The sequence below is a fragment of the Sus scrofa genome, chromosome 2 (genome assembly GCF_000003025.6).
Source record: "Sus scrofa isolate TJ Tabasco breed Duroc chromosome 2, Sscrofa11.1, whole genome shotgun sequence".
Classification (NCBI taxonomy): domain Eukaryota; kingdom Metazoa; phylum Chordata; class Mammalia; order Artiodactyla; family Suidae; genus Sus; species Sus scrofa.
The window spans coordinates 47,608,020-47,616,429 of record NC_010444.4 but is presented as its reverse complement, the minus strand read 5'-3'; positions in this window follow the sequence as shown (position 1 = coordinate 47,616,429).

Sequence of the window (8,410 nt, the reverse complement as noted above, 5' to 3'; positions counted from 1 at the left end):
AGGGATGAAACCTGCGTCCTCATGGATACTAGTCAGATTCATTTCCATTGAGCCACGACGAAAACTCCAGATCACAGTATTTAAATTAATAGCTAAAGATCAAATTCTAAGTTTTGTTTAAATAACTATTTCTCATAAGGTAAGGAAACCTAAACACAGGCTGTCTACAAGACACCAAATTTGGGGGGAAAAAAATATGATCATTTTTACATTTGCCAAAAATCTCTTTGTAAACCATCAGTGAATCATTTTTTACCAGTCACTTAAGTGCTTCTTAGAAATAAACAGTAACACTGAGGATTATTACATTTGAAAACAAACAAACAAACAAACAATTTTCTTGCCTGAAAAGGTAGACGACTAACATTACTATTTTCTATTCTTACTGGAAATGGGGTTCAGGTAACAGTACCTTATCTAGATTTGCTGATAACTGAATATTCGCATCTCAAGAAACTGCTGTTTCCCTACTCTTCCAACCCATTTTCTTCAACTTACAACAACAATAACAACAAAAGCCATACTAAAATTCGAAAGTATGTATGTACAGGAGTTCCCTGGTAGTCTAGCGGTTATGGACCTAGCATTGTCACCGCAGTGGTTATAGTTACTGCTGCAGCTCAGTTCCCTGGCCTGGGAACTTCCACACGCCATGGGCACAGTCAAAAAAAAAAAAAAGCGTATATGTCTATATGTATGTATGTGTTGGAGACCACTGAACTGATGCAGAGTTCTAAAGTACAGGGGCTCCTTCAAAGACAAGGGAGTTATGCACAAACCATGCTCTTCTATAAGCAGCTGCACTATGCCCTAGAGGTATGCACACCTGCTAATAGTTTCCTTTGTTATTCACTAAGAGGTAGCTTTGTCATTGCCCATGCTTGATTTTGCTCATTAACCTACATACCTTCCTTAATAAAAGGCACGTGGGCTAAAGCCTAGGTGCCTTTTGCTCTGCAGGACAGAGTGTTTCCTGGTCCCCCACTTTCTAAATGTAAAAGAGTCTTGTGTGTTTTGTGATACCGAGCCATCCCTCTTCCAGGATTCCCCATTTCCCTGCAGCGCTGGACATGGCATGTATGCATGTATGTGAATGTGTGTTTATCATGCTAAAAATGTCTTTTTTTTTTTGTCTTTCTGCCTTTTCTAGGGCCACTCCCTCGGCACATGGAGGTTCCCAGGCTAGGGGTAGAATCAGAGCTGTAGCCACCAGCCTACACCTGAGCCACGGCAACGCCAGATCCGAGCTGCGTCTGCGACCTACACCACAGCTCACAGCAACGCCGGATCCTTAACCCACTGAGCAAGGCCAGGGACCGAACCGGGAAGCTCATGGTTCCTAGTTGGATTTGTTAACCACTGTGCCACGATGGGAACTCCCATGCTAAGAATTTCTTATTGTCTTAGTACAAAATACTACAAATATAAAGGCTGAAAACCTCTGCTTTGCATTTTGGATTAGCTCACATTCCTGGTTAATATCTATCTGGATTTAAACATTTTGTCTTGGTTTTTATTTCCACTCAATGTTCTTTAGCAATAGAAATGCTTGCTTTTTCTTTTTTTTTCTTTCTTTTCTTTCCTTGCTTTTTTTTTTTTTTTTTTTTTTTGCTTTTTAGGGCCGCGCCCACAGCATATGTAGGTTCCCAGGCTAGGGGTTTTATCGGAGCTACAGCTGCTGGCCTACACCACAGCCGCAGCAACATCAGATCCAAGCCACATTTGCCACCTACACCACAGCTCATGGCAGCACCGGATCCTTCACCCACTGAGCGAGGCCAGGGATCGAACCTACTTCCTCATGGATGCTAGTCAGATTTGTTTCCAGCGAGCCATGATGGGAACTCCAAAACGCTTGAGTTTTAAGAAAAAAAAATGAATTCAATTTTGTCTAAATATATCTTAACTCATCTGTTTCTTGCCACCTATTGCAAATACATTTTGCCATCTGGCTATACTCACTAAGGACTTCAGTCATGACACCTGGGTCTTCATTATTGTCTTCTTTAAGCCTCACAGTCTCCAAAACATTTTTAGGAGTCATAGGAATTCCATCGCTAGCATCCACCATGCTAGTAAATAAAATACACTCCTGGTCCCTTTTAGGCAAGACTTACTTCTTCCAGTCAAGCTCAAATCCAGAGACAGGTTTTTTTTTTGTTTGTTTGTTTTTCTTTTAGGGCTGTACCTGCGGCATACAGAGATTCTCAGGCTAGGGATCTAATCAGAGCTACGGCTGCTGTCCTATGCCACAGCCACAGCAACTTGGGATCCGAGCTTCTTCTGCAACCTACACCACAGCTCACGACAATGCCGGACCCTTAACCCACTGAGCAAGGCCAGGGATCGAACCCACAACCTGATGGTTCCTAGTCAGATTCATTTCTGCTACGCCATGATGGGAGCTCCTTTTTTTTTTTCAAATCCAGAGACTATTCATCCAAACCTTATTTTCCTCTTGCTGAGAGCAAGGAGGTGACTATGCATGAGGAACTAAAGAAATCTTCAGAAGACTGACCTTCTCTTGGGGGCCCGCTGACTTCTGATTTCTCTCAGAGGATCTCGTGTTGCTCTCAGTGAGGTGGCTCTACGTTTCTCCACAAAGAGATCTTTGCCCATTTTCTGCGCAATCACTTCTGTCTCTGACAGGTGTGGCAGTTGTTAAGGACAACTACAGCGACTACTGGGGATAAATCCAAAAAAAAAAAAGGTCTTAAGTCTTTTGAGTTAGGAGTTCCCATTGTGGCACAGCAGAAATGAATCCAATTAGGAACCATGAGGTTGCTGTGAGCTGTGGTGTAGGTTGCAGACATGGCTCGGATCTGGCATTGCAGTGGCTGTGGTGTAGGCCGGCAGCTGTAGCTCCGATAAAACCCCTAGCCTGGAAAACTTCATATGCTGTGGGTGCGGCCCTAAAAGAACAAAAGATTTAAAAAAAAAAAAAAAAAAGTCTTTTGAGTTAGAAAAATCTCTTGACCTAGAAATTATCATGCTAAGTGAAGTCAGCCATACAGTGAGACACCAACATCAAATGCTTTCACTGACATGTGGAATCTGAAAAAAAAGACACACTGAACTTCTTTGCAGAACAGATACTGACTCACGGACTTTGAAAAACTTATGGTCTCTAAAGGAGACAGTTTGGGGGGTGGGGGGATGCGCTGGGGTTGTGGGATGGAAATCCTATAAAATTGGATTGTGATGATCATTGTACAACTATAAGTGTAATAAATTCATTGAGTAATTTAAAAAATAAAATACTATTCCCCCCCCAAAAAAAAAGAAAAAAAAGAAAAGAAAGAAAAATCTCTTGACTGTGACAAAGTTACCGCCTATTTTGGGGGGGGGCTTAAGAAGCCCTTTTATCGTTCAAGCTCTCCACCCAAAATTGATCTCCTGAGTTACATGGTCTCAATTCCAGCACAGATGGGCTAGATGACAAAGGAAGCTCTATGCTATGAGGACAGCTGTTTATTTCAGGGATGGCAACTCCTAATACAAGGCCAACAATGATTTCCTTGTGTGCCTTTCTCTGCTTTTTTGGAATCTGCTAGGATCCCATCATCAAAACAGTATGGAGCAGTTTTGAGATCTTCATTGCAACTGTCTCTAGAAGTACTGGCCACCTGGTGTTTACTGTCTTCCTCTGGATGGGGAAAAGCACATAAACATTTGCACAGCTTTTTTGGCTTTGCCTCGACTCCACTTTTTGGGGGAGAGTTGATGTTTCTCTCAAAGCTTTTTACAGGTTATGTCCAACAATGAGTCTTGGCTGAGACTTTTTTTTTTTCTTTTTACGGCCACACCTGCAGCGTAAGGAAGTTCCCAGCCTAGGGGCTGAATCAGAGCTGCAGCTGCCAGCCTCCGCCACAGCCACACAACACCAGATCCAAGCTGCATCTTTGACCTAGTCGGCAGCTTGTGGCAACACCAGATCCTTAACCCACTGAATGAAGCCAGGGATCAAACCCACATCCTCATGGATATCCTCAGAGCATCCTTAACCTACTGAGCCACAATGGGAACTCCTTGTCTAAGACTTTAAATGTGTTTTCCTCTGCTTTCTTTTCTTGTCAACAACAGATAAGAATGAAGATGAAAGAGAAAAGGTTGGGTTCTGTTAAGTAGAATTTTTTTTTTTTTTTTTTTTTTTTTTTTTTTTTTTTTTTTTTTTTTTTTTTGGCTTTCTTTTTCCACCGCATGGGCATCATGGATGATTGGATAGGGAGTGTGGTAATACGGTACCCAGCTAAAGGATGACATAATGCCATGCAGCAACAGGAGACCACGGGATCCGAGCGCTCTGAACCTACACCCACAGCTCACGGCAACGCTGGATCGTTACCCTGATGGAAAGGGCAGGGACAGGACCCGCAACCTAGAATGTTTCTAGGGATTCGTTACATGGCTAGACAGAACTCTGTTAAGTAGAATTTTTGGTTTGATAATCCTGACCCTTTTACATGATAAGACAGTTGTTTAGGATTTAGATTTTACGTAAAAAAAGAAAAGAAATGTTTTTCCAAAAAAATCCAGAGTTTCCTGAATATAACGTCATGGCATCATTTTCCTTATACAGCTGAAGCATATTTTGGTGATTCATGGGAGTCTTCCATTTCTTCTTTAATTTTCTAGCTATACTTTTTTCTTTCTCTCTTCCTTTCTTTCTTTCTTTCTTCCTTCCTTCGTTTCTTTCTTTCTTTTTTTCCTTGCCATTCCTGAGGCATATGGAAGTTTCCGGGCCAGGAATTAAACCCATGCCACTGCAGTGACAACACTGGATCATAACCTGCGGTGCCACAGGGGGACTCCTGTATCTTTTCTTTTTCTTTTCTTTTTTTTTCTTTTTGTCTTTAATTTTAGGGCTGCACCCGTGGCATATGGAGATTCCCAGGCTAGGGGTCCAACTGGGGCTACAGCTGCCAGCTGATGCCACAGCCACACAGCCACAGCCACGCCAGATCCGAGCCACATCTGCAACCTACACCACAGGTCATGGCAACGCCAGATCCTTAATCCACTGAGTGACGTCAGGGGTCGAACCTGGGTCCTTGTGGATGCTTGTCAGATTCGTTTCCTCTGAGCCACAACAGGAACTCCCTTGTATCTTTTCTTAAATAACGACTTGTTCTGAATTTTCCTTTATCGTCACCAGGTTGTTTGTTTATCGTCGCCGGTTTTCACACAGGTGCTCATCTGGTTACAACTGATGATACTCAAAATAAGACAGACAACAGTCAGCTCCATTCATCCATATAGTAAACACTTAAGTGGCCACTGTATGAAGACAGACTTACACTAGGTATTCTCTATGGTCATACCTCAAGGAGGTTTGTTAGAGATGGGGAAATATGGGTCCCTGAAAAGAATCTTAGTATTTAAATAGGTGGTAGGCCCAAAGATAGTCATATCTAAACATAAATCATTACTGTTCTTTTAGCAATATTATACATAATACACATTACAATAATTTGGTTGCAATATAAGTAGTATTGGATATGTCTAGCAACACTGTAGATTCAGCTGTAAGGAGTAGTAACTTGATGTATTTTAAGTAGAAATGGTTACTTTCCTAAGCAATTGCTCCCCAAAGAACAGAAAAAAAAGCTTCTGTTGTCAGCTTTCCAATTTAGTGAAGTTTACAGAGGCTTCCATTTGATAAAGGGTATCCGAGTGACATGGGATGTTTTGATTAAGAAAAGAATGGGAATTCCCATCTTGGCTCAGCAGAAACAAATCTGACTAGCATCCATGAGGACACAGGTTCCATCCCTGGCCTCATTCAGTGGGTTAAGGATCCGGCATTGCCGTGAGCTGTGGTGTAGGTTGCAGAGGCAGCTCAGATCCCACATTGCTATGGCTGTGGTGTAGGCCAGTGGCTACAGCTTGGATTCAACCCCTAGCCTGGGAACCTCCATATGCTGTGGGTGAGGCACTAAAAAAACAAGAAAGGAAGAAAGAAAGGAAGCAAGGGAGAAAGAGAGAAAGGAAGAAAGAAAAGGAAAAAGAAAAGAATGGGAGTTCCCTTGCATTGCAGCAGGTTAAGGATCTGGCATTGTCACTGCAGTGGCTGGGGTTCCTGCTGTAGTGCCAGTTTGATCCCTGGCCTGGGAACTTCCACAGGCCATCGGTGAGACCACAACAAAAACAAAAAGCAACAGAGCCATGTTCTGCTGATAAAGTACTAGTAAGTATCTATATAAACTTCCCCCTAAGAATTGCATATTATCTATAATAGTAATTTGCACTTGTATAGTGTGTTTCTGCTTTCAAAATGCTTTCACATTCCACACCAATAAATGAGAAAGGATGCTACGCGATTTGCCCTATGCAGCTGTAATGAACATTGAGGGGGGAAAGGTCTGGGCCGTTAAGCAGTGGTGCAGGCAGAATAGCTTTGTATTTAGCACATTATATTAAGCGAAGGTAAACCCCAGACTATGAAGCTGGGCTCTAATCAAAACCAAATCAAGGAGTTCCCACTGTGGTGCATCGGAAACAAATCCAACTAGGAACTATGAGGTTGTGGATTTGATCCCTGGTCTTGCTCAGTGGGTTAAGCATCTGGTCTTGCCCTGAGCCATGGTGTCAGTCGCAGACATGGCTCTGATCTGGTGTGGCTGTGGCTGTGGCTGTGGCCAGCAGCTGTAGCTCCGATTAGCCTGGGAACCTCCACTTGCTATGGGTGCTGTCCTAAAAGCAAAAAAAAAAACCCCTAAAAACAAAAAACAAATAAAGCTGACAAAACCAACTAAAAGGCAAGGCAAGAAAAGCACGCTGGGTATGTGAATCAAAACTGTCCCCACTGATCTACACAATAACGGGGAAGGAATAAAAATAGAATCCAAGTCTAGATTCCACTGGTTAATTGAAATTGCTCATCCTCCTATCTTTAAATCTGCCCCAGAGTTCCCGTCGTGGCTCAGTGGTTAACGAATCGGAATAGGAACCATGACGTTGCTGGTTTGATCCCTGGCTTTGCTCAGTGGGTTAAGGATCCATCGTTACCATGAGCTGTGGTGTAGGTTGCAGATGTGGCTCAGATCCTGAGTTGCTGTGGCTCTGGCGTAGGCCGGCGGCTACAGCTCCGATTAGACCCCTAACCTGGGAACCTCCATATGCTGCGAGAGTGGCCCAAGAAATGGCAAAATAGACAAAAAATAAGTAAATAAATCTGTCCCTCCAACTCAGCAGGGATGGCAACGTGTAAATAGAGGGCAGTTTTACAGAAAGGACCAGGTAGGAAGCAGAGCGAGAACAGGCTATGAATCAACATACTCACTAAGCCACGTGGCCCCTCTCCTTAAACAGAACCCATTCCAGAAAACAAAAAACAAAACAAACAAACAAAATGAACAAAACCCTGTTAAGTAGGCTAAGACAGTCTCTTGGGTTCTTTCTTACCTCTGTCTATTACCCTTCTGTTTATAGTTCTTCAGCCTCCCCACCTGAACCCCAACGATGTATACACCCCAAACCTCCATTCCCATGACTTGGAAACAGGAAAAGATCTTCAGGGAATCAACTGAGGTCAGATATTCTTACCTAGAACTTAACACATAGAATCAGATGTCTGGAAGTCCCCTTCGAAGCATTTTTTCCCCTCATTTTTCACCCTCTGCAGCAACTTTCCTAGAATAATCCCCACACATGGACTCCAGCCTTTGAGTAAACACCTCCCCTGATTATAAATCAAGGCCTCCTGAGGCAGCTTATTCCATTTCTGGACTGTTCCAATCATTAAAAGGTACTCAGTCATCCTAGCCCAAATTAGCCCCCTACAGTGTCTCCTCACTGGAGAGGTATAAAACAAGTCCTTCGCCTCCTGGCAGCTTCTCACTTCCTTTGAACGCAGCTGTCACCTCCCCACTGAGTGCCATGGCCCACAGTTCACATACACCCAAGTGCTCCTCATAAGACATGATTTATAGGCCTCTAATCATCTTGTTCATCCTCTCTTGGACAGGTTGCAGCTCTCAATAAAGTCTCCCTTCAAAAGCGTTGCCCAGAATGGAACACAATATTGCAAGAATGGCCTAAATATGAACAAGAGAAGGGTTTCTGTCGTTATCAGGGTTTAATTTGGAGGGGGTTAGGGTTTGTTTTTGGAGAGGGGAGATTGTAAGGCGGGTGGAGAAGAGTTTGACAGGCTTTTTATTTTGTGATTCTGACATTAAATTAAAAAACACAGGAGTTCCCATCATGGCTCAGCGGAAACAAATCCGACTACGGACCATGAGGTTGCAGGTTTCATACCTGGCCTTGCTCAGTGGGTTAAGGATCTGGCATTGCCATAAGCTGTGTGGTGTAGGTCACAGATGTGGCTCGGATCTGATGCTGCTGTGGCTGTGGTGTAGGCCAGCTGCTGTAGCTCCAACTGGACCCCTAGCCTGGGAACCTCCATACGCCT